The sequence below is a fragment of the Triturus cristatus genome, chromosome 2_1 (genome assembly GCF_964204655.1).
Source record: "Triturus cristatus chromosome 2_1, aTriCri1.1, whole genome shotgun sequence".
Classification (NCBI taxonomy): domain Eukaryota; kingdom Metazoa; phylum Chordata; class Amphibia; order Caudata; family Salamandridae; genus Triturus; species Triturus cristatus.
Window position 1 is genome coordinate 322,138,353 of NC_140581.1, and position 27,895 is coordinate 322,166,247.

A 27,895-nucleotide genomic window follows, 5' to 3' on the forward strand; every position below is an offset into this window, starting at 1 on the left:
GGAAGAGGTAAGATGCCACCACCAAGAGGTAAGATGCTATAGACAAAGTGTGATGTGCCAAAGTGCTATAGTACTAAAGGTGTTTTAAAATGCTTAATGAGTCATTTGCCTGAGCATGTCCCTCAGATGGTCCTTGAGTACACATAGCTGCACATAACCTGTCCCAAGTGACTCTCCAACAAAACAATGTGCCTATAACTGCTCAATATGTAAATTTTCTTACCATGTGAAGTGTTCACATTTTGTAAACTTATGCCTCCACACTCCCTCTGGAGCCCCCCGATGTGGCCCCTGAAACCCAACCTTCCCCTGTCTGGCACCATGGTTCTCTGCCATGCTTCGTTACCCCCCCTTGCCTCCCAACCCGCCACCACCTGAAAAAGGGAATGTAACGATTGATCCACAGTCTGCCAAATTCAAGCAGTCTCTGAAAGTTCCTTCAGGAGCTTTTGTGCTTCCTCCAATGTGGCGCATATGTTAAACCAGTCTTTATGTTAAATTGTGATCATGGCAGGATGGGTGAGGGTAGCCTGCATCCCCACCTGACAAAACACTGGAAGTAAAGCTTTAAAGTATTTTCCCACCGGGCAGATTCCACCACCATATCTTGAAAAATTCATTGTTCATCACAAATGCTTTCTCCTGGATTGTCTTCCTTAAGAGAGGTTCTATGGGGTGTGATTGGTTCTGTGACTGATGTCATCAGTGATGTCATCAGTGAGGTCACTGACAATGTCATGAGTGATGTAATATGTGAGGTCATGAGCAGTGAATTGCAGTGCCATAAGTTATAGTTAGCTCAGTGCTGCTGAATTTCACTGGTTTTGTACGAGTGAAATCTGAGCCTAACTATAACGTCTCTGAAACCTGTTGTCTTTTAGTGAATTTTAAAGTTTTTAAAAAAATTATGTTTACAAACTATAGTCTTTGGTTTTTAAGTGAGCCTGGTGCCTGGCCTTTTTTTAAAGTGGGGCCAGTGGCCTCCCTCCAAAACTGATCTCTGCCCCGGAGATCCCATCTCCTAGGGCCGGGCCTCCAGTGTTTGCACCTGCGGTCCCTGCCGGCTCACCGCCTTCTGTGACAACCGCCATTGCTTTGACAGAGAGAGAGATGCTAACATGCAGCTCCCTCTCTGTCAATGCAATTTTTAGCAAGCAAGAGCATTTTTTGTTATGATCTTGATGGCTAGAAGTGGTGCACAGTTTGGTATGGCTTAGCAAATAGCTGTGTCCCAGGGCTGGGCACCATAGGACATAGCAGGAGCTTGTCCTGGGGGTTGGTGGTTCCCAGGGCTATGTATGGCTCCAGGAGTGCCCGGGAGGTGGTGGGTGCAGCCCCCCGCATTCCTCAGGGTAGTTGCAGTCCCCGGGGCTAGGGCGTGGTCCAAGAGGCCCCCAATCTAAAAAATTGAACAAGCCCAGGGAGGTGGTGGTCCCAGGGCAGCAGGGGAAGCTCCTTATGTTTTCAAATTCAAGCCCGGGCGAAGTTGTGGTCCCCTGGGCATCAATAGGCCCCAGGAAGCGGGGAATATGGCCCGCCATTTTTTTAAATGCTCCCTGGACCTGGCCCACCCAGTGGGTGATTAGGAATTAAATATGGGAGCCCATGCTTAATTAAAAAGAATGTTAGTGGTATTCGTGGATCCAGCCTGCCTTTTGCCAAATGTTGTTTGAAACAAATGGTTTTTGGGCCCTGATGGTTCCCCTCGGGACCCCCCCAAGATGCCTAGGGGACAGGGTGTTTCTAACCTGCCCCCTTTTCTTTTCTTTTCTTTCTGTGACTCAGTGTCACAAGATGGCTGCCAAAACGTTCCTGCTTTGAAGTGTTGGCAACCTATCGGATCTCAGCACCAGATCGGAAGGGGTCGCAGATCCTCCTCTTTCTTAGATATACAACTGGAAATTCCTTTAAATTACTCCACAACTACTGAACAGATTTATACCAAATCACAAGAGTGTGGTTTTTGGACCAACAGCTACCTTTTCGTGAAATTTGGTGTTATTCCGTTCAGCAGTTCGAGTTGTAGATCTGTCTAAAGTTCCTATGGAAATTAACATGGGGAAAACGCGTTTTGGGCCCCCCCTTTTCGTCAGTCCCCACTTGATGGATCACCCCAAAACTTTCAAGAGAGCAGCTGAATTGAGCGTCAAAATTGTGTGGGGAGTTTTTAAAATTTTGTTTTTTATATACTTTTTTTAATGTATTTTTTAAAATGAAATAATGTTTGGTTCATCATTTCTAAAATGACAAACCTGTGAAGCATATTTTCTATTTCATTTTTTTAATATGTTTTTTAGATTGTAAAAATGTATTTCACATATTTAATTTGATTTTATGCATACTATATAATTTGTTTCATATATTTTTAACTCATAACATTAAACGTATTGTCTTAATGTTTTCTTTATAGTCTGTGAATTGTGTTTGTAGTGCATTTCTATCAAAATGTTTTGTATTGGATGGGAAATATTAAATGTATATTTTATATTTTATAAGGTTAAGCTGTTTCACAAATTTCACTTAGATTGTAGTTGGAATGGTAAATCTACTGCCTTCAAAGTCCAACATTTTCCCTACTGTGGCTTTGAGTACTGTTGCCCTGCTGGACTTCTACCTTGATGGACTGCTGCCTTGCTGTGCTGATCTGGTGCCTGCTGCTCTTTTGCCTGAGTGAGAAGGACTGGACCTACATCTGTTCAACTGAGGACCCCCGAGTGACTCCAAGGGCTACTAAGCTGGTCTCCTGACTAGACCTTCAGGGACAGAAGGCTCCAACAACCTTTACCCCAGCACCTGGACTCTGCTCTTTATAAGTCCTATCCTGCTAGGTGGTGCCACACCAGGCCTGGACCCTTGGCAATGGGCCTAAAAGATCTCCGCCAACCCATCTGTTGAACCAGCAGCACTGATGCATCTCCTCTGCTGCACAGCTCAATCCTAAGCAGAACTGAGGTACAGCCTCTGTTGCGAGGAGTCTCCAACACCCGGATTCTTCATGGACCTTGTAGCCTGCATCAGAGCCATCTCTGTCGAAGATTCACACAAGCAGGCCTTCACGTCACAAATCTCTCATCGATGGCCACCTCAACAACATCGCAATGCAACCACAATGCCAGACTTCTCAGTGCAAGACCTCTTTGAAGGGATCCTTAAAGATGAGGCAGGACCATGCATTTTAGCTTTGCAGCCCCATGAAGCCTATGCATTGCCTTGGCTGTGCTACCTATCCTTGGCACGGGACCCGGCAATGCCCAGCAACCAGGATTTAAGGTAGTGGATCTAAAAGGGTGCCTGTAGCTGGGCCACGCTCTATAGTGATTGGCTTAAATTGGTGAAATTGCCCCAGTCCAACTAACCAGATACCCACAGTTGGGGCTTTGTGGTTTTTGGAGCTATTTTCACTGAAATCTTTAAAATTGCATATCTCCGGTTCTTGTGTTTTGGTCTTGTTTTATTTATCAAAAATGCTCTATTTTTTCAAACATGTGTGGAATCCTTTTGTGGTGTGTTGTCACTGTGTTGTACTGTTTGGAGAGTTGAAAAACTACTTTACAAATGACCTTGAGTTAAGCCTGACTTCTCTGTGCCAAGCTACCAAGGGATGAGCACAGGTATTTTTTAGAATTTGCTTGTGACTTCATTTTAACAAGGATTGTGGTTCCTGCTTGAGTAGGGGTTCACCCCCTTAAGCAGTGACCCAATATTGAAACATAAAAACATTAGAATATAAATATCATTAACAAAAGTATCACCTTCCCACACTTAACTGATAAAACCACAAATATCAAGAACACAAATATAGGGCCTGATTACGACTTTGGCTGTAAGGGAACCGCAGTTGAAATGCGTCGGAAACCCTGCCACCTAGTTGGTGGTCCGCCTGTCATCTTATGATGTTGGCGGTTTGCAAAACGAAAGACCTCCAGAGAACTGCCGCCACCGCCAGCCAAACGCTGACTGCTTTGATGGTGGCATGGGGAAAGCAGCTGTCAGAGGGCGGTACAGACAAGTTCACCGCTATTGGAATTACAAGTTGGCTTTCAATTGAGCTGACCGTGGAGGGAAGACTGTCTGCTTCAGGTCGGCGGAATGGAGGGAATTGGAGTGAATACTCACAAATTTCATTTTCTTACCTTCAGTGTCCCATGTGGATCCCTTCCTCCAGATACCTCCTTCACAGCAGTATCTTGATCCTGAAGAAAACGACCCTGTTGGCACCAAAATTCAGGTAAGTACGTTATGCAGTTTTCACCCATTGACTGAACTGGGCACACATGATCCAGACTCCAGCAATAGGAAAGTACTCGTAGTATGTATTTTTATTGCATGTGTCATGCATATGTGTACATTTAACACTTGTGTAGTCAAAATATACACACATGCATCAAAACATATGAAACAATATTACACGCCGTCAGAAAAACTACAGCTAGCCTAGATGTGACATTGTGATATGACAGGTGGGAGATCACCACTGCGGTGGTCTTCTTGGGACCGCCCCCACAGCAATATATCTGTAAGACTGCCAAACTCGTAATCAGGCCCATAGTTGTTAAAAATAGTGATTTTTACTAGTATCAGAAACACAAATATCTGAAACAAAAATATCATCACATTTAAATAAACATATAGTATGTCAAAAATATGTTTTGATAAAAAAAATGATATCACCAAAATATTTATAATGTACCCCAATAAAATATATAACTAAACTCATAGCAATATAACTAAAAACAAATAATTTGCATTATCTTGAAAGAGTTAAATAAATATCCAAATATTTGTGTGTGTGTGTGTATATGTGTATATATATACACTGAAAAAACCATAGGTTTCACACATGTTATAGTTAGCTGGACATTTCACTCGTAAAAAACCATTGCAATTCCCCGTTATAGTTAGTTCAGCTAACTATAACTCGCGTTGCCGCAATCCACTGCTGATGAGGTCGCATATTACATCACTGTATTCTCTAAGATACTGTTAATAAGTCAGTTATACAATTAATTTTACAAAAAAAAACATCCATTTAGAGCCTTATTTACCCATTTATCCTTCCATTAACCTTTACATATACATATATAAAAAATATTTTTTTTTCAGAAAGACACATATTCACTGGATGATATCATCAGTGATGTCATCAGTGATGTCATTTGAGATGTCATCAGTGATGTCATCAGTGATGTCACTGACCATGTCATGATTGATGTAATATGCGATGTCATCAGCAGTGGATTGCGGTCGCGCGAGTTATAGTTAGCTGAACTAACTATAACGGGGGAATTTCAATGGTTTTTTACGAGTGAAATGTCCAGCTAACTATAACGTGTGAAACCTATGGTTTTTTCAGTGAATTTGCAAGGTTTTTTAAATGCTAATTCCTAACTATAACGTGTGTGAAACCTATGTTTTTTTTAGTGAATTTGTAAGGTGTTTTAAATGCTAATTTATGTATGTATTATTATATTTTTTATATATTTATTTTACAATAAACTACCTATGTATATAGTTATAGATTGACTGTATCCTTTAACCTCTTGAGTGCCCATGACGAGCTGGTCTCGTCATGGGCCGCGGTTGCGCTGTGCCCATGACGAGACAAGCTCGTCATAAACCCCGCCCGCTAATGAAACGCCCGGCACAGGGCGGGGAAAGGGGCGGGCACTCAAGGGGTTAATATGGAATGCCTCAGCTCGTTTATTTTGAATTTGGATAAAGTTGAACAGCATAGTTAATATCTTCTATAAACTTATAAACAGTTTAAAATGTGTTTTTTTTTTTTAAGGGTTTTTCACCATGTGCGTGCACGGTGCGCGCACGGTTCGTGCACCGTGTGCGCACCCCGTGATTTTTGAAAAAAATTAAAATGTTTTTTTCACCCTTCGGGGTCCTTCAGGGACCCCCTGACAAAGGCTAGGGGGTCAGGAACTCTGTACCCTGCCCCCTTTTCACGTTCTCCACCTTTCTTTTTCACTGCCACACACAAAATGGCATCTGACGCTTCCTGATTTCGACCAATTAGAATGTTGACTGACATCTAACCACCAATCAGAATTACGCTCGCGCACGGCACCGTGCGCGCACGGTGCGCGCATATAGATATTTATGTACTTTTAACTGCAATTTTCTCAGGAACTACTGAACAGATTGACACCATCTATGCAAAAGGCACATGCCTGACCTGAGGACTACCTCTTTGCCAAATTTCAAGTAATTCTGTTCAGCCGTTCGGGCTGTACCTTAGACTAAATGTCCTATGGGAATATGCATGGGGAAAACGCGTTTTGGGACCCCCGTTTTTTCTCGGCCCCCGCTTGACGAATCCCCCCAAGACTTTCAGGGTAGGAGCTGAGCGGAGCGCCCCATTAGTTTTGAAAATTTCGCGAGGATTCGTCAACCGGCGACCGCCAGTAGATAATATATATATATATATATATATATATATATATATATATATATATATATATATATATATATATATATATATATATATATATATATATTCACTGAAAAATCCATAGGTTTCACACATGTTATAGTTAGCGGAAATTTTACTGATAAAAAACCAGTGAAATTCCCCCGTTATAGTTAGTGCAGGCAACTATAACTCACGCGACCGCAATCCTCTGCTGATGCTAATACTGTATTTAGACACTTATTTGCCCATGTCTTCTTCCATACATTTTTAGCTATACATATATTACAAATATTTTTTTTTCATAAAGACACATATGTCATCAGCAGAAGATTGCGGTCGCGTGAGTTATAGTTGCCTGCACTAACTATAACGGGGGAATTTCACTGGTTTTTTATCAGTAAAATTTCCGCTAACTATAACATGTGTGAAACCTATGGTTTTTTCAGTGAATTTGTATGGTTTTTTTAAATGCTAAGTTACTTTACGCCATTCGTGGCGTGCGTGCCCACTTAACGCAGTTCGTTCCGTGCGCGCACAGTAAGCACGCGGTGCGCTTCGCGCACCGCGCGCCCACTTTACGCAGTTAGTGCCGTGCACGCACGGTGGGCACGTGGTGCGCTACGCGCACCGCGTGCCCACGTTACGCTAGATGGGCCATGTACGCACGATGCGCTTCGCGCACCGTGCGCACATGGAGGACATATGATGCACTTCGTTTTGAAAGGTAATATTTTAATTTTTCATAATTTTTATAAGCCATGCACAAATGGTGCCCTTCGGGCACCATTTGCACACGGGGTGGATGTGTGGATAATTTTTTCTTTTATTATTTTTGTTTAAAATATTCTAGTTTATCACACCTCTGATAAGCCTTGCACAATTGGTGGCCTGCGGCCACCAATTGCACACGGGGTGGGGAGAGTGTGGATAGTTTTTTTTTTTTTTATAATTTTTTACCGTACGCGTACGGTAAGCGTAATCGGCGAAATTAGCGAAAAAATTAAAATTGCATTTTTGGCCTTGGGTTCTTTGGGGACTCCCTCAACATGGCTATGTGTGTGGGAGCTGTCTAAACAGCCCCTTTACATGTTTTTTGGCTTTATTTTACAACCTAACTCTCAGTGCGAGAGAGAAAATGGCGGCCGCCGCTTCCTGGTTTCGGCCGATTCGAATGTTTACTAAGATCTAAGAGCCAATCAGAATCGCGCTCGCGCACGCCACCGTACGCGTACGGTAAGCGTACCGTAAGCGCACCGTAAGCTGGCTTAGATATATATATTGATTTAAAGGCTATTTTCTCAGAATCTACTGAACAGATTTACACCAAACCTACAAAAGGCACTTCCTTGACCTGAGGACTACCTCTCTGCCAAATTTCTAGTAATTCTGTTCAGCCGTTCGGGCTGTAGCCCTGTCTAAAGGTCCTATGGAAAAATGCATGGGAAAAAACGCATTTTGGGACCCCCCTTTTATCTCAGCCCCCGCTTGACGAATCCCCCCGAGACTTTCAGGGTAGGAGCGGAGCGTAGCGCCCCACCTATTTTGAAAAATTCGCGAGGATTTGTCGACCGGCGCCAAAGTTATTCAAAATAGAATGTTGAGGATTTCCTATGGAAACGTGGTCCTAACTATAACTACCTACTGGCGACCGCCAGTAGGTAATATATATATATATATATATATATATATATATATATATATATATATATGCACAACAGTTCCTCAAGCACCATTTAAGTTCCAAGTGATAGAGAAAGTAGCACAGTTCCCAGGGAAGGATCTAACAAGATCCTTGCTCCAGAGAGAGATTTACTGGATAAGGAGACTTGATATACAAGACGCTAGGGGTCTGAATGAGAAAATGGTTGTTACCTTTGACACTATACCTTCATGTGGAGTCTGATTTGTAATATATGTATGACATGTATTTGGATTCATGTTGAGTAAGAGTACCTCTTCATACACGTATTTCTATTCTGTCTTTAATATGTTTTGGACTTTATTTTTATTATTATTTTTTAATTCCAGGCTAGATGGTTGTTCGGTTTAGGTGATCGAGGAAGTTTCTCTGCCATTTAGGAGGCATTCATGAAGCTGATATGTTAATTGTTGTTCGGTTCCAAAATGGCGTTTATGGTGTAGTTCCATTTTTATGGCTACTATCGCCTACGATCTAGATGAGTTTGTTTTCTATCTCGTAGGACGCCGGGGACGTTCCACTTAGGGCGAAATCTCGCGGTCATATACGGAGTAGAGTACGGTCATTTGTCACACAACTCAGAGATGGAGATGTGAACAGTTAGTTACGGAGTCCACTTCAGCACGCTAAGAGGTGAGGAGATTACACTCGAGTAGGAGGTATGGGGTTTCATACCTTGCTTGCATAAATGGCTTATGTAAACGTTTTGTGGTTCCCTTAGGATCTGAGTATTGTTGGGTTACACAGCGCAACCGTCTAGGAACCGGTGGAAGAGGATTCGAGGTAGTTCCAGGTGTGTTGAAGTCGTGAGCATTGTTGAATCGGGGCTGAGAGGTTCACTTTACACAACCCAATGTTCATTTGGATTGCATTTTTTCCTTACAGAGTGATCTTTACGAGATCTCCTCAGTGAGTATGAGACATTCACTGGGTAGTGGATAGCTGGTCATGTCAATGGTGTTGATGAATTCTTTCATTATAAGGGCACTTTAGAGTTAGGTTTTCGTTTTTCTTCTTTTTTATTTTTATTTTCCATCAGTTCCTTTCTGTTTATTTCTCTTGGTATTTTCCCTCTTGGCATTAAATCCACTAAATGTTGAGGCTTATCTCCCCCTGCGGGAAAGTATAAATGTATATAATGCTATTGCTGTACAAACCTAAAGACTGAGATGTTTATATTGAATTCCCTGCACAATGAGTGTGTTTTTGAGCTAAGATAGTTGTTTTTGTATTTCTTTAGATTTGAGCCCCGGAAGAAAGCCCACAGGCCCGAAATGCATTGGGCAAGAACGAAATTTGAAGAAATCTTGGATATATGCATTTTTATGTGATCTTCTAAAATAAATGCATAATAACTAATCAAACATGAAGGATTGCACTGTGGTATATATGTTTGATAAATAGTGTACAAATTGACATATAATTGTTTTGAAGCATTTTGAAAAAAATTGATAAGTGTTTTGATATTTTGTGTTGAAAATTACAGTGAATTTGCATTGAGCTACAGTACATAGTGGTCAGGTCATATAGACCTGAAATATGGTGGTTTAGTAACAGGGCATGTCTAGACAGCACGCACACCACTTACACGCTTAGATAAGTGAATAACTGAGAGTTGATTTCAGAAGTAATTTTTGTGTGCTTCACTTGTTTAGTACATTGTGAGTATATATAAACCTGTGCAAAAATGTTCATTTAAAATCCAGCATTCATTTATGTTGCTGCTAAGAATTATTACAGTCACTGCCTTTGACTCACACACCACTCAGCAATTGCCTTCCATGGTCCCAGCTCCGAATTGTAAAATCAGGAAAGGGCATTCCTTCCATTATCTTCGGGGCACTCTGCTTTTCACTTCTCGTGACCTTCACAATTCCGTGGTGTCATGCATATGTGTACATATAACACTTGTGTAGTCAAAATATACACACATGCATCAACACATATGAAAAAGTATACACGACATGTCGGTCGATCCCATGACCAAGTCGGTGTCGGGCGGAAGTGATTCCACCCGACATCATAATAAGCCCCTTAATGTTTATATATATTTATTGTTCTTTCTAAGGGCTTTGTACAAATCAATATTATTAAATAAATATGCTTCTTTTTTTGGTTTAGTTTGAATAGTAAAAATGTATTATAACATTATGTGATCAATGAAAGAACTGTTTTGTTGTTTTTAAGCCTGTTTAAGATTGTTGTTGGCGTGTATTGATTGGTTTGTTCAGAGTAAAGTTATTGCTATGTAGTCTAGGTATGCTATTTGTTGTTTAGGTATGGTAGCCCTTGATTGTAAGTGAAGAGGTGGCATCTTGCTTTGTAACATGTTGTTCATCTCTGGTATTTGTTTTGAAGCTTTTGGTTTTTTGAGGGTTACTGATTGACAATTCTTAGGGCCTGAACATTTATGATGTAAAGTAGATGTTTTTGGGAAAAGTTACTTTCATTGTTTGTTAGTTTCTTTCAAGTGTTTCTTTTTTACTGTTGGAAAAAATTGTAGCGATAGTTTTACCTGTTTTTTTCTTTTTTTAACTTTTTTTGTTTACTGTAGTTTAAAAAGAGAAGTTGTTAATTGTTTATCATTTATCACATTTTACTTGCTTTTCATTTGTCATTGTGGTGTTTGTTTTTATATGTATACAACTTGATTTCAGTGCAGTTTTCTTTTCAAGTTAGATCAATTCTCTTTTTTAGAGAACATGAAAAAATAGATGTATCAAGTACCTACAAAAATAATTATAAATATTTATACAGTGATACATTATTTATTGTATTATTTTTTTGAATTTTTCAGTGTATTGGAATTATGTGTTCTTCAAGTGCTTAGCTTTTTTATTATGCTAACAATATTTTGGTTGTGGATGTTATGGTTATCCATTTTTTTGTTAAGATTAGTGTATTTTATTGTGGTGGCAATATTTAGTGCCTCAATACTATGTCGGTGATACCACCACTGACAGCCCTTCGGTGGTAGTCCCACCGCCATCCATGAAAGTAGTCCGACTGCAGGATTATGTTCCAACGGTCGGAGACATTGGTCATATGGATAAACCGCTGCTTTTCCGACGGGCCAAAGAAGTCAGGCGGGGCTTCAGTTAGACCGTACTACCTATGATAGGGGCATTGCCTGCTTAGGCACTGTCATAGAGATTATGATGTCCATTTCCCTCATCCTGCACATCGCTGTTAAACTGGCTTTGACTTTGGGGCCCCCCAGCAGGGGTCCCACCCTCATAGGTCTACACTACGGGGGTACCAAACATCAATGGACCCTTTGCCAGGCACACGGTGGATGGATGTTTAAAATTTCTTTTGTGGCTTGTGCTGCAGCCCTTTTCTGTGCTGCTGTACAAGCTGCATTAGAAAACAACATGTTTCCAACCGCCTGCAAGGCGGACGGATCATAATTTGGCGGGTGGAACTGCCGACTAAATGTCGGCCGATATCCATCCCACAAGGATGGTGGTTGAACGCTTGTCTGACTGCCACCATAATAAGGCCCTTCATGTTTCTTAATAATTGCTCCCAATATTTGTTTTTTTCCCCTACTTTTATTGTCAATAGTTTTGTAGTCAATTATTGTTTTCTCTTTTCAAGTATACAATTGTGATATTAAGCTAATCAATATTGTTATGGTGGTATTTGTGGCATACGATATTGTTTTCTTTAATATTCTGTCATACAACTGCCCTGTTGTGTGGAGAGGTCTTTGATCCTCAAATTGGCCAGCAGAGTGATTAACCTGGCCCAGCACAGGGATGATAGGCCTGAAATATCATTAGAAGGTGAATAAGCGAAATATGACAAACCCTTAAGCACCAGAACGAGTTCAAATATGAGAAAAGTGATATTGGATCTGTAATCAGGGTTAATTTGACCTCATGATAGTGAAACTGTAGTTTGATGCAGATGTCAACCATAGTGAATAATACAGTGAAGCACATCCACTTTTCAGTAATAACTACTGATGGACCCAGTTACACTTTAAGGGCCTGATAATTACTTTTTGGCAGTGCAGGTGCGGGTGGAAGTCACTGCCACCTGCCAGATTGCAACTTAAAAGTGTTCTGGTGGGCTGGAGGCGTGGCGGCTCCCCCGGTAGTGCCTCTTTCAAAGGCGGCAGTGGCTTTGAAAAAGGCACTGCAATGGGAACACCACTCAAGATTCCTGTGACTGAAATGTCCATGCCCTGTAGGAACTGGTGTGCATGTACACAGGGTGCATGTTTTGCCCCCCTGTGTGCATACACATGATGAGAGGCACCAGGGGCCTTGTAGGGCCCCCTTTGTTTCCTCTCCGCCACGGTTTTCATGACGTGGAACCGCCATGAAAACAGTGGCAGAGAGCAAACTCCTAATATGCTTGGTGGGACCACAGCAGACCTGCCAAGCATATTGCAGCCTGAGGACCACCATGCCACCTTCATGGAACACAGTTAACTGTTGGCATTGGCCGTCCCATAGCAGTAGTCATGCCAAGCATAATTTGGCCGCAGGACCAGCGTGCCACCTCCAGGGAATGCGGTTCCCTGGTGGCATCGGTGGTCCAAACGAGGTCCAACCGCCCAAGTCATAATGGGGCAATTGGACCACTGGTCCGGCAGTGGCTGGACCACCACCGATTTACGACCGCGATCCTCAGACCACCAAATTCGTAATTTGTCCCTTAATGCTCACTCACATATACCTGTCAAGCACAAATGCCTGAAGGGTCCCTTCAGAGGCTGGCTACCTGTATGCAGATACTGAACTGCCCTTGATGTTGGCCTCACATGCTCAGGCCGTACACTTGTGTGCATAAGGTGCTTATATGTTCATGTGCAACTAGCTCAGAGCCTCCTACCCGAGCTGCGCAGCAGCCGACCTTATCTTGAAAGTCGCACACCGAATCCTTCATAACAGAGTTTACAGTGAGCCATACTCAGGTTGTGAGGTTCAATCATGTGAAAAGTCCTAAACCAAGCAGTCTGAAAAGCGTAGACTTCAAGGGAATAACATATTAGAATTTGGACTTCCAAAAATAATAATACAAAAGAGAATTTGTTGAAATTTGGTACTCCAATGTATTCAAATGAGTGCAGAAAATATACTGGTGGGAAGGATGTGGCCTGAAGTGGCTGTAGAGGCTGCGAATACTGGACTAGGGAACAACATCTTCCCTCAGAGGTATGAGTTTCAGAAAAGTGAGGAAAAATCTCCAAAAAGGGAATAGGTAGAGCTTTACTTTGTGAGCAAGTATAATTTACTAGTTTCTTAGAGAGTAAAAGTGCAGTTGTCTACTAACTCAGCATTATGTCTTGAGAAAAGCCCCTTCCATACTTGGTCTCCAGTCTGAACATGGAGACAAGAAGGAATTATATGGAGATATGCTTGCAACAAGTAGATTATGTAGCTCAGAGATTCTTAAACCTTTGACTTCCATATACCTCCACTTAGTCACTACTGGAAGCCTAGGAACCCTGCCTAATTATTTTCTTTGATGTGAACCTCTAATAACTACAGAAACAAGTATACATCAAACAAATACACAAATTATGAAATAATTTCCATGATTCTCAAACAAAAATCAAAATTTGTATTTAATGGGAATGTTGGAGCTTTTCCCAATTTTTGTTTATTCCTAAAAGACAAAGCAATATGATAAACTCCAACATATCGCTTCGTCTTTTTTGCTCCTAATACTTTCTCTCTATGTGTAGAAGCATAATAGTGCTTCAAGTGAGACTACTAAGCGTTCATAATATTTGTTGTACTTGCGCTGTTCCCACAAATTAAGCTAACAATGGCAACTTAAATTTTATGCTCCAGTTTTAAATTCCTTCTTATTTAGAGAGTGATTTATACTTTACAATTTTACTTTGTTATGTGTATTTAATTTATAAGCCAACTAATAGTATTTAATTTTCTTTAGTTTAGAGAAATTAGTGGGGAGTTTTAGTGGCTGATTACAATGGTGGTCGGACTGAACATCCGACTGCCATGGCCACAGTCTGATTAGGACCACAGAGTCTGCAAAGTTACCCCCGCCGTACTACGATGCATGCAGGTCAAACCTGGCGGATGGTGCTTGCTACAGTATATACACTTTGTTATGGCACCCCACCCGATGAGCATCAGGCAGGTCCTGCCCTAGATATGGGGATAAAGCTAGTAGCTAATTTTCCCATGGTCTCCAAAATGATTCTTTCTAATGTTAAAGGTGAAGTCGCATCCTTGATTAAATGCCAGATACTTTCTGCAGTGGCCGCAGCTGACTGTGTGTGTGAGTTGCCTCTTATTATTTCAGATGTTATACATCTTTGGGAATTTAATAGTTTGGGGTCCAAACCATCTGCACCATCTCTAGGCAAACATCCTCCTGGAAAGGTTCAACCAGTTTTTCCAAAGAAATCTGGGGACAGATATTGACAATAACAACAGAAGCCCAGGTCTAGTGGCAGGACACCGACACTGAACTCTTTTGAGCGACGATATGATTTGCATAATTGCACTAAAATTCAGACTCCTAAGCGTTTTCAGGTTCCTGATCCACGTTCTCCTCTTTCCTTTCAGGAATAGTCTGATCAACAGTATGACAGAGGTGGGCAACAGGGTCGGAGATCAGGCAAGTCTGTACATCCCAAGTGGGATGCATAATGCTCTTTTTACACAAAGTCTAGAGAGAGAAACCACCACTGTGTAGAGCCCCCTTCCAAAAGAAGAAGGTTGCTGCTTTGACACTGAAATATGCCCCAGATGATGAGAACCTTTCACCTGGACAGAAGTTGGGCAGTGACTCTCCTCGACAGTGCGACGGAAGTCACCGTGGTGTGCCGGTTTCTGGAGGCGAGAGCAACTGACAGCTTTGCAACAGTTGAGACCATGGTCACCCGGGTCGCTCCTCTTGTTCAACTATATCATTTAGACATTCAAATTGAAGGTAATATTAAACGCATCATTAATAGAAATTTTTCGGATAATCTAACTTCTTCTTGTGACATTTTGTGAGCGGCGGTCGACTGGCCTCCTGTCTTTAGTCTCGCCTGTTCTTTAGGCAAGAAAGTGATTATCCCTTCTTTTTCACATCTTTTCCGGCATCGGCCCAAGTATGCTTATGCTTCTGAGTGGGCCTTGGCTTAAGCTCCTGCCTTGTACGGCAACCAGGCTGGTTGGGATAAGGATTCCCCATTACATCTTATTCTGATACGTTCTGCTCCGCAGGCTAATCTTTTGTTTCTGATTTTGAAACCGAACAGTTCCTAGTACATTGTCTGAGATTACAGACATTTGAATAATCATACATGGACTTTTGCAGTACAAAATATGCATAGTACATCTCTGAGTAACAATATAATTCGTAAAAAATTCAAGACTACTGTAGATAATTCTAACTGATTTTTCCATCACAACCTGGCTCCTGACAGCCCTGACTGGTCTGCATTTACTGCCCTCGGTTCTCAATGATGATATGCTATGAATTTACCAATGGGGTGTAAGAATTGCCCTGGTGTCTTTGCAGCGCCTATTGTGTCTCTTTTACAAGGCATTGATCCTGAAGCTTTGTCCTTACCCATGGTGAACTAAATCTTCATTTAGCAAGAGTGGTTCGCATTCCATGTTTCGCTGAACTTGGTTACAAGTTCAATTTTGCCAAGTCTCACATTGCGTTTCTTGCTGTACTTTTTTTTGGTTATGAATTAACCAATGAGAGTAAGGTTTTGGCCCCTCATTTTTGGGGGAAATTTGCACAATTGCAACCCCTTCTGCCCTAAAAAAATTGCAATCTTTACTTGGTTTTTCAAATTTTAGCAGCACATACTTTGCTGATTATGCTCAGCGAATTAAACCTGTTTATTCTTCAATGCACCCCACTTTTTCTGCTTTTTCCTGGCTTCTGGAACATACTGCGGTCTTATGTGATTTGAGTCAGATCTGCTAGCAACGCATTTCCTACAGACCCGGCTTAATACCATGAATATGGTCATCCGGATTTTGCTGGGTACGATTGGTCTCACTTATCTAACATTCAATGCGGGTGACACTGTTCCCACCGCTTATAAATCACATTTGTACACTCCTGCTGAAATTTGTATTTCTTCTACTGAGAAAAGTCTGACTGCGGTGCAAATGGCCATCATTAAAGAGCAGCCACTTGCTCAAGGTAAACACATCTTTGTTGTTTCTCCTGTGCCTGCATTAAAGGCAGTCACAAAGGCTAGCATTCTTAATTCAAAAGCCTGTTACCCCCGTTGGATTCAATGGGCTACTTCTTTAAGATCTGCTGATGTTTTCTTTGTTTTTGATCCTTCCTTGCAGACGCAAGAGTTTCTTCAATTTGAACACGTTCATCTTCTGCCTTCTTCGATTCTTCCTCTTGATCTGTATAAATCATTTACACTGACTGCTCGGCACAACAGGCCATTGGTTCTAAGCAGTCTTATTCTGCAGCTTGCGCTATTTTTGTAGGCACTATGATTGATGGGGGTTTCAACTTTACTTTGATTCATACGCAGTCTCTAGTAGACTGTATTGCGCAATTGGCTGAGCTGAAAACGTTGCTTTTGGTTCTGGAGCATTCTGATCCTGACTCGCTCACACTTGTAGTGTGTGATTCCTTCTACTTTGTACAGTCTTTAAATGACAATTAGCATTTTGGAAACAAAATGATTTTGGGATTCAAAAGATAGCACAATAAAGCATAAAGGGCCAGATGTATGTAGTTCGCATTTTCCTATTCCCTAATTGCGAATCACAAGGATTCACAATTAAGAAATAACAAAATGCAATGTAGGAAGGTGTATAGTACATCTTTTGTGATTCCTAAGGGGTCGCAAATGACCTACCTCATGAATATTAATGAGGCAGGTTTTAATTTGCGACCCCCCAGGAATGGCAAAAATCACAGGGATGGTGGCCTAATGAGATCAGCAGACCACCATGTCCGTGATTGCTTTTTAATAAAGCAATCTTTTTTTTTGTAAAGCAACCCGTTTTCCTTAAAGGAAAAAGAGATGTTTTACAAAACAAAAAATTTTAAGTTTTCTTTTAATTTTTTAAGAGCAGGCACTGGTCCGTGGGTCCACTGCCTGCTCTTAAAAATAGTTTTACAAACATTCACATAGGGGAATTACCACCTACTTGAAGTAGGTGGTAAAATGCGAATGTTTTGGGACCGCAATTGTGGTCACAAAGCATTCATACATGCCTATGCGATTCGGTATTAGGATGGGACGCCCTAAACACACCCCTTGCTAATACCGGATCGCAAACCCATTTTGCGATTCAGTAACAGGTTAACGAATTGCAAAATTAGGTTTTCTGAATCGGGAAAGCAAATCTTACGTTCGCAAATGGGCAGATTCTGTGAATCTGCCCTTTTGCGAACTCAAAAATGATTACTACATCTGCCCCAAAATGCTTTGGGTCAAGGTGGCTACTCTTAAAGATTGCCAACATCTTACACATGTTTTACACACATTGGGACGTCAGCGTGCTGGTGCACACACCGTTGGGAATTCAATGGCTGTTGAAGCAGCCAAATCTGCAGTTGCCACAAATAAAGTAGTCACAGTTATGTGGTCTATGACTAAAATTGGTGATGACATTCTGACTTGCATCGCCGCATCTCGGGAGGCTACGGCTTTTCCAAAAGGATTTCCTCCTAAATACACGTATCGGTTTAATGCTGGGAAAGTTCCCTTTGTAACAATTCCTAGGGTAGGAGATCACTTGATATCCAATTTGGACCGCAGAAACTCTTTGATAGTGGCCGCTCATGCAGAGGTTGCTGCCAATGTTTCACTCTTACAGCAACATTATTGGTTGCGAGGCTTATACCATCAAACTCTTTGTTATGTCTTACGTTGTTATGTTTGCCAACAAATTAAATATTCAACTCAATCAAGCAATCAATCAATCAGGGGGTTTATAAAGCGTGCTACTCACCTGTGAGGGTCTCAAGGCGCTGGGGAGGGGGGTGAGAGCAGCTCCGGTTTAGGCGAAGAGCCAGGTCTTGAGGTTCTTCTTGAAGGTGTGCAGGGTGGGTGAACGTCTGATGTTGACTGGTAGCCCATTCCAGGCTTTGGCTGCGATGTAGTAGGAGGCTCTTCCTCCTGCTCTGGTATTGTGGATGTGGGCGGCTCTGCTAGGGCGGGGGCAGCGGAGCAGAGGTTCCTCTTGGGTACGTGGAAGGATACTCTCTCGTTGAGGTACTTGGGTCCTATGTTGTGGAAGGATTTGTAAGCGTGGGTGAGCAGTTTGAAGGTTACTCAATCAATCAAAACAGTCTTTATTTCGAGTATTTCATCTTAAAAGACATTTAAAATTCATCAAATACAATTCAAAAATGTTAATGTATTATTTATAACAATTGAGACTAAAAACTATTTAATAAATAACAGGTTAAGATCAATAAAAAAGTATTAAACATACATAGACTTTGACTTGAAATTCATTCTACAGTTGGGGGTAATGCTACGCTATAGTATGTATAACCAGTGGTAAAATTTCACCTTTTCCGTATAAGCCACGCCCAACTAATATATTTGGCTAGACCGATGACCACAAGAGAGGAAGTATCAGTCTTTAGGATCCTTCTAGCGGCCTGGGCTGATCTGACACCTAGTTCACGACACACAGGTCGCAGCCAGGCTCGCCTAGGTTGGTAATGTGCCGGGCATACAAATAAAAAATGATCTTCTGTTTCGACCAAATTTTTACAGAATGGGCATTTATCAGTGCCATTTAAGGACCAGCTAGAAGTAAAGGAACCTAAAGGAAGGGTACCAATTCTGAATTGGTGGTTACTCTCTTTTTGACGGGGAGCCAGTGGAGGTCTCGTAGGTGTTGGGTCATGTGTTCATGCCGCGGGGTTCCAAGGATGAGTCTGGCTGCGGCGCTCTGGATGGTTTGGAGCGTGTGCAGGAGAGTTCTGTTGATTCTGGCATAGAGGGCGTTGCCGTAGTCCAGTCTGCTAGTTATGAGTGCATGGGTGACAGTTTTTCTGCATTCGGGGGTATCCATTTGAAGGTCTTGCGGAGGATCCGAAGGCAGTTGAAACTGGTGGAGACGATGGAGTAGATCTGGCGGGTCATGTGAGGGAAGAGTCTAGGATGATGCCTAGGTTCCGTGCATGGTCTGTTGGAGTGGGCGGGCTCCAGAGTGTGGAGGGCCACCAGGTGTTGTCCCAGGTGAAGGTGGAGGGTTCAATGATGAGGACCTTAGTCTTCTCTTGTTGAGCTTCAGGCAGCTGTTCTTCATCCATGCGGCGACGTCCTTCATTCCTTCCTGGAAACATAGTCTGGTGTCGTCGGGGTTCTTCGTGAGGGAGAGGATGAGCTGGTTGTCGTCTGCGTAAGATACTATGCTGAGCCCGTGCTGTCTGATGATGGAGGCGAGGGGGGCCATGTAGATGTTGAAGAGCGTGGGGCTTAGTGATGATCCTTGGGGTACTCCGCAGGTGATCTCTGTGGGTTTGGAGGGGAAAGGGGGGAGTCTGATCCTTTGGGTTCTGCTGGAGAGATAGGAGTGGATCCAGGTGAGGGCGGTTTTTCGTATCCCAGCGTCATGGAGTCTGTCAGCGAGGGTGCGTGTGAGACGGTGGCGAAACCTGCAAAGAGGTCTAGTAGGATGAGGGCCGCAGTGTGTCCCTGGTCGAGGAGCACGCGGATGTCATCGGTGGCGGTTAGGAGGACAGTCTCGGTGCAATGGTTGCTGCGGAACCCGGACTGGGAGGCGTCTAGGATGGAGATCTCTTAGATAAAGGCCTTCAGCTGGGTGTTTACGAGATGGGCCGGTAGTTCTTCAGGTCTGTCGGGTCGGCCGTGGGCTTCTTGAGGAGGGGTTTGACTACTGCCCGCTTCCAGTCGTCTGGGAAAATACCGGATTCGAAGGTGGCGTTGATGGTCCCTTAGTTCAGGTGCGATGGCGGCTGTGGCCCTGTGGTAGATGTGCGGAGGGCAGGGGTCCATGGGTGCTCCTGAGTGGGAGTTCCTCATGGTCGCTGTGGTGAGTTCGTCTACCTGAGACACATCTATATATTTAAAATCAGATGTTTGGCTGTATTTATCTTGATCATTGCGGTATCCTTGTTTTAAATAATGCATTCAAATATATTTGGTTGCAGTTGATTCTTGCTCTAGATTCCTTTGAATCTGGCAACAGCACTTGACTGACGCTTGAACTGTTATTAGAGATTTGCAGACCTTTGTTAGAACATGTGCCTGTGGCACTTTCCATTTGGACCAGGGTCCGCCTTTCACCTTGTACCATGACTTAATGACGTCAATGGAGGTGCAGGTGCATTTATCGTCTCCATATAGGAGTGGATGAGCTGTGACTTAAAGCAGTCTTTTACAGCAAGGGTATTAGGAATAGGTCATGGCTGGTTCATTAATCCATATAGGGGTCAGCGAGTGCTTAATAAAATACCCAAAAGATCTCTGGGAGGGAACCACCTTATGAAATGCTCTGTGGCTTCAAGATGCATGTTCTGGACCTTGGGGGTCTAAATGCTTTGTCGGCAGCCACTACCTTTGATAACAACTGTGCTGTTTTACAGGATTTACAAAAATATTGTGATACTCTGGCAAAAGGTCATTTGCCTTCTTCGCTACAATCCGATGCAGCTGTTCAGATTCCCGTGGCTGGTTGGTATCCTATAGTTGGAGATTTTGTGAAAGGTAGCGATCAAGAAAGAGTTTGGTTCCTCCTACCGTGCTCCTGTTCCAGTGCTTGCTCTCTCCGAACTGTGATTTTACCTCCACTTCCAGGATACAAAGATAATCGCTTCATGTTCATTGAACATGTCAAGCTACATCGTATGGCCAATACCAAATAGTATGCCTTGAGGCGTTCATATACAGATTCTCTCCAGCTGCAGGAGGGGGATGTTGAGTCTTCAGTTGACCTGGTACTTGTTACACCTTCTTCACATTCCGTGATGGACACTGTTTATTCTGATCCTTCAGTCGAGACCCCAGCTGCAATACAAGATTCAAGTCTCGCAGCCTCCATTATTCCACCTGAGTTCTTCTGGTTACTACATTGATCACGATATCTTTCTTCAGACAGTTCTTTGTTGTCTTTGGTTTTGTCCACACCACCAGCACGAATTTGTGTTTTCATCTCCTGGTTAAAATGCACTTATCTAATCCCACCATGGATATATAACGGGATCATGTTATCAATGGTATTTTGGTTCATGTGGATTGGATTTGTGACAGTGTTTTCCATTTTGATCAATGGCCATTACCTCCCAGAACGTTCTGCTGCAGAACTGGTTGACGGAGTGTTTGCACCACATTCTTCTTCACATAAAATGAAAAGAGACCAGTCCCTTGTTAATATTTCAGAGGTCCCACTCACAGATATCAGATAAAGTACCATTCGATGTATTAGGTCCTACGGAGACCCTGCAGATACCATATGTGTTCTGAGTTTCCATGGGTGATGTCATTGAACCACGGTTACATTCGGATGATTGGGATGTTGACACAATGAATTCCATGTTTTCTGAATTGCAATATTTCGGTGTCTTTGATTTTGTGGATTTAAATTTAAATACTGCTAACTATGCTGATTTGTTTTGTTATCAACATTATGGACATCACCTTTTGCATAGAATGAGTGGACAGTGTCCCCATAGTAACTAAACTCAATGGAATAATTGCCCAACTCCACCTCAGTGTAGCTCAAAAAAGCTAATGATGAAATATACATATTTTACCATTTATAATGCCTCGGACCCGAAATCATACTATTTTAAATTGGTTCCTATTAGCTCAAAGAAATATATTTTTTCGCAAACCAAGCTAATCTATACAGTGTCCTTCATTGAGGAACTAGCCCTGAAAGGCTATGATTATTGGGAGGAAAATCTTGACTTAAAATCAATTTGGGGAACTAAGTCCTGGCAAGTCCATGGTACAGAATCCCTGTTTTGTGCATGTATCATACCTACACAAATACGTTTTATAAATGACACAATCCAACAAACTTCTTGTCTGGGATTGGCTAAAATTTAAGATTTGAATACTCCTACTATTCACTCCTTTGCCCATTTTGATGATGGGCAATCTTATACAAATTATACTAAAGACCAACTAAATGGTATGGTACAGAAAGGTACATTTAATTTTAAATTAATGGCAGTTATAAGGTGTTTATAATGGCTGATGAACATTAATGTTTGTCATGCTAGTTTTTTAAACTCCACATCTGGGTTCCAAACAAATAGACCTGATCCTCAATATTCACAATCCATGCACCCTAACACAATTACCAATTACTCCGTGGGTAAAGTATGTCAACAATGGTTAGAACATTCCACATTGTCTGCTGTAAAACAACATGTTTCTCTCTTGTTCGAAGAAATGAATTTGTCTGATTTCCTTTTGGGTCCAAAATCCCTCCATTCTAAATGATTTGTTTATGCAGCTTATAATGAATTTTTTAAAATTGTCACAAATAGAAGCTGCAGTACGTCTACGCCAAATTAATCAAGATAATTTGGATAAAGTAGTTTCTGAAGTAGACAACAGTATTAATATCTTGTCATCTCACATTTATACCTTATATAATATCGTATTGTCTGTTATTGATGTTGTGCACAATGACATGTCTCCATTATATCATGGTCAGAGTCAACTTAGAGCCATCATGAAATTTAGTTAGACTCTCCAAACACGTAAGAACAGGAGCATTCCCTGCATTATCTCAATTCCACTGCTTTGTTCTTCCCCTTTGATTTGACAAGTAGACAGCGACCAATGGCTATTAAAGATGCTGGTTATACCATGTTGCACATAGAAAAACTTGAACAGCTTCCATTTACAATAGCAGAAACACCATCCGCAGTCTGGTTAATACACTGGGTTATTCCGTTACCTATCTCTACTTTTCAGTTCGCTGCTTCGGTAAAATACTTCCCGTTTGGTAGATATGAACCTCTTGGGAGCAGTTATATACACGAATCATGGTCCCCGTCAGTTACGTATTACAGGGGAGAAATGCAACTTCACTGCAGGTCATTCCCTTGTTTGTCAACATGTAAAGATTGAAGGCGGCAGAAATGTTTCTGCCCCTAATTTGGTTTGTTACTTAAAAGGAACTTCAGTTCCCGCTGTTATTCCCAGTCTTACTTTGCTTTCGAATGGAAGCTATCTTGTCCTTAATAATCAGGACCGTTGTGGTCTGTGGGCAGGAATCCCGCATGGGGTATCGGTTCCTCAGTTAGTCATTTGCTGCAACAGCGTCCTGTTGCCCCATCCGCATGGGAGTGTTGATAGTTCGTTATGGCCTTCCATTCCAACTTTTAAAACAGATTTCAATCAACTAAGCAGAATCAAAGCGTTATTGTTTCAATCAGAAGTTGCTCTCACTTCGGCGTTTGAAACCTTCGAATTGCAGGTGGCGAGAACTTCTAGTGAAATACAGTCATTATTAAACACAAATCTCGCCCTATATTTCAGTGAACTGATACATCAAATATTTAATGAGTCCGATACCACGGGCCTGGTGATGTGTATTTGTGGAGGTTCATTCACTGGCTGGTGATATGCATCAGGGAGTGACAAGCTGGCATGTTGCTGTCATATGCGTTGTGTTTGGGAGACAAGGAAGGTACAGTAAATTCCCTTCCCTTTTGGACACAAGTAAAACCTCTTTATGGACTGGATGTTTCCTAAGCCTCATGCACTTTCAGTGTTCTAATGGCATTTCCATTTGCAATGTGAAAATGGTGTGCTCACATGAACCAACCTTGACTGGGGATGCTCCTAGGCGCACTCATGTTCAATGGTTCTATGTGCTGAAATCGCACACCTCTTGCAGCCACATTGTCTCCATTTTACTCTTCTGTACTGCATGTGACACCTAGCTAAGCTACTCATGTGCAGCTTACAACTGCGTCACTTTGTCGTGGACAGATGTGAAAGTGTCACTTGGGAAGTGTGAACATTGTGGAATGGGCACTTGCATGTCACCTTATTCTTGGTAGTCACATGTTGCTGCAACATAGCTGTAGAAGGTGCCAGCTTTTCTACTTGTTGTGTGTTAGGGGCACTTGGCCATTTGCTGATTGCAGGGCCTTGTGTGGATAGGTAGTAATGCATTCCATGTGGACATCCCATTTCATGACATCAGGTAACTATGGTATGCTACAGGGGCCTAGGTTAACAGAGTGATGATATCTCCTGATAAACACATGAGGGTGAATTTGGGACAATGTCACACATGCAGTTCATGCAGACTGTGGTTATGACACCATTATGTGTGACTGTGCACAGGTAATGTAGCATTAATGCATGTGTCTTGCCAATGTTACAGCCAATGTAGTCATCCTTGCACGTGTTGTGATCTGTGGAATTGAGTAATGTGTTGTGTGAGGATATGTTTGCCCAGCGTATTCACACAATTGCAATGAACCTATTTCTACTATTATTTCAGCATCAACCCAGGGCAGTAGAGGAGACAGAGCCAAGACCGCTGGGGAAGCAACTGGCCAGAGTGGTTCCTGTTGTGGAAGTGACACAGAGGGAATCAGTGGCCCTGAGGATGATGGGAGTGCCATGGAGAAGCCAGACACCACATCGTTTCATCACAGTTGAACTCCAGTGGCCACTCCCTGGTGGACCCTCATGGACCTGCATCAAAAACATAATTGTTCATCACTCCCCTTCCATCTCCACCCAACCAGCTGTCCAGGCCCACTCCCCTTAGAAGGGAGGGGTCTCCTTTGCACCAGGCACTTCACCCCATGCCCGTCTTCCCTTCTGCCCTGAGTGTGGAGGAAATTGACACCCCGAGACAGATCTCTGTGGGTCAGACTGCAGTGCTGAATGACATCCAGGTGCAAAGTCCCCAGTTCATGCAGATTGTGTCGTATATGGAGGGCAATCACGCTGACATGTCTGCCCCACAGAGAACTTTTCAGGCTCTGACTTCCACACTCACTGCAGCCTTCTACTAATTCACGCTTTCCACCCTACCTCCTGCTCTTCCCCATCCACAATTCCTATTCCCATACCTGCCCAAAGCACATGTGCACATCAGCACAGATCCACCTCAACATCCACATGCTGCACACGGAAACAGAAACGTGAAAAAGACATGCACAAAGCCACTCACCAGGCACCGAGCCCCTCACTACTGTATCCAGTGACATACACCCAGACACCACGCCCACTGCACCACATACATCCACTACAAACATACAGCCAGACACCACATCAGCAGACACAGCCACTACATGCATACAGTCAGGCATCACATCCCCAGACACTGCCACTAAAAACATAGATCCAGCCACCACACCAGCAGACACAATCACTACAGACATGCAGCCATGCACCACACCACCAGTGACAGCCATTAGCGACATCCCACACCTATGCACCACACCCACACCACCACCCACAGACACATTGGCAAGGAACAGAATCATTGACCAACCAAACACACATCATACACACAGAGATGCACACACAGGATGGACAGCATGCACATCAACACCTCACACCCCTCTACCTCCAACACCCAATGCCTTGTCTTACCTCCTCCCCTGTCTCCCAAAACACTTACCCTTTTGCCCGTGATCCCTTCTCTGCCACAGCTGGCTGCATCCCCTCCCAAAGCCAAAAGGTCCCTTCCACCCCAAAAACACCAGCCCCCAATGCTAAATCCCTCACTACCGCAGGCAAAACACAATGTCGGAAAAAAAGAAATAACACCTGTCCAGAACCTGACCTAACCCCCTTCCGAAACCCAATGGACCTCTTCTCCACCCCAACCCAGATCTTTTAAGGCAAACAAAAAACAAAAAAAACTGCTCCCACTCTCCCTATACCCATCACTACCCTACATGCTTAAAAAACACCACATATGGTCAAACCCAGCACTTTCAATCCCAAGACCAGCCTACCACAGACCAACCCAATCCTCCCAATTCCTAGCCCAGCCCTCGTGATCCCAAACCCAGCCCACTGAAGTAACACCATTGAGGTGTATAGCCTGCCCACTAGATGCCCCTTCCTGGGGAGGTTTCCCTGGCAGTGTACTGGAATGCAAGTTTGGTGGCACAGCAGTGTGCTGGCACACAGAGAAATATTTGGACTGGCCATTAGCCTTTTTTTGGGAGACTAAATTGCTATGTGGAATAAACAACTTGGCTGGTTTATAACACCTTTGTCCTGCCATTACTAATTATGCTAATTGTTGTCATTGGATAATGTGGGATGTGTAATTAAATTTGTGTTTGTTTTACAATGATGGCTGATCCATTTGCAGTGGTGAGTATTGTGAGACCTTGAGACGAGTGATAGAGTTACAGAGGACTAGGCTCAATGTTTAATGAATGTATATGTGGAATGATTTTCAAATGGGGTAGATATTGCATTGGGTGGTATCTGCTAATGCCAATGTCAATAACTTTTGACTTGCAGTACTACCTGAGATGCGGAGTGGATATGTGTTTAATATGTGCAATGTAGGATTTTGTTTGTCCACACATGGGGGGTGTTGTATTGTCATTCCTAATTGGTACTTTCGATGCACATATAACCATTTGCACTTACACATTAGCCACATGTGCATGGCACTTTGTGACAATATTGGTTGTTTCTGAAATACCTCATGCCACAGGTCTGTGCACATGGAGACTTTGAGGCAGGTGCAATATAGACTATGGCCTTGTCCCGTAGCCTTCCAGGAGGGCCCCTGGATTGGGTAACCCAGAACCGCAGTGAGTCTTTACATTGTGGCCTTTAAATGTTTGATACTGTGGTGTTTTGGAGTTCCATTTACCTGACTTTTTTTTTTTCATGTGGGTGATGTATGAAGGTGTTTAGCAGTAAAGATGTGTTTTATTTTCCTGACAAATCCATTCTGATGTATGTTCAATGTCACAACAGGACATAGTTTATGAGCAATGTGAGGGTGTCACAGAAGATGATTTCTATATTATTCATGTAGAGGTGCTGTTTTGAGACATTCTTTTTTGTACACAGCAGTACACGAGCTTCTGAGATGTGCACACATGTTGAGCTTGGGAGAGTGTGCCTGTACATTGCTAGGTACCTGGATAAGGGCATCATGCAGATGTGATGGCAACATACACTCTTGGTTGTTGTGTACAGGGGCCCACATAATATGTTTGGACCAGGAATACAATGTCCCTAGCATTATCCGTGGTATTGTGGCTCCAGTTGGGGTTCATGTAGTGTGACAAGCCCATGACTGTTGTACTCTGTAGAACATAGTTGGCTAGGAGTGCTTTCAGTCAGGTGATGTGAAGTGTCTGTAGACTTTAAGCTGGGACGTTTACCCTGTCCACATTGACACATACACACGCTCTTTGTCTTTTAAGTTGTGATGGACTTGAACAGTGTTGTGAATTTTTTGTTTCATAATGTTTTTGGGGTTCTCCACAAAAGGACTTTGAGTGGGATGACTGCACTGGGGGTCTCTCACTGGGACATGGCTGGGGAGCATGAGAATGTGGCTTACAAGCATGTAAGCTGTACATCTGTGATTAAAACATAGTGTCCTGCATGAATGATATATTCCTACTTCGGTCATTGCACAGCTAGTTACATTGCACCAACAAGTAGCCATGACTATTGGATTTGCCAATGGTTGCTAGTTACATTAGATATTGGAGCGGCGACTGTGGTTTCATTGCATAGGATTATGATAATGATCAGTTCTGACCTGACAACACTGTAAATGGACTATTACACTTTTATTTTCAGTTACATTTGCGGCAATGGAAGGTGGTACTGCTGCAGAGTTGAATAT

The 27,895-nt window shown here is 42.7% G+C and overlaps 1 long non-coding RNA gene across 2 annotated transcripts in view; it reads left to right on the forward strand.

Moving 5' to 3' along the window:
* LOC146864156 (uncharacterized) overlaps positions 1 to 24,858 on the forward strand; it is a 120,950-nt gene extending 96,092 nt beyond the window's left edge. The window contains exon 3 of one of the 2 annotated variants that reach the window (XR_014976614.1): positions 24,548 to 24,858. This is a non-coding gene — a long non-coding RNA (uncharacterized LOC146864156). Of the gene's footprint in view, positions 1 to 9,360; positions 9,819 to 24,547 lie in introns of those variants that run through there. The other variant, XR_014976613.1, reaches the window with a different exon arrangement.
* Positions 24,859 to 27,895: the final 3,037 nt, after the last annotated feature.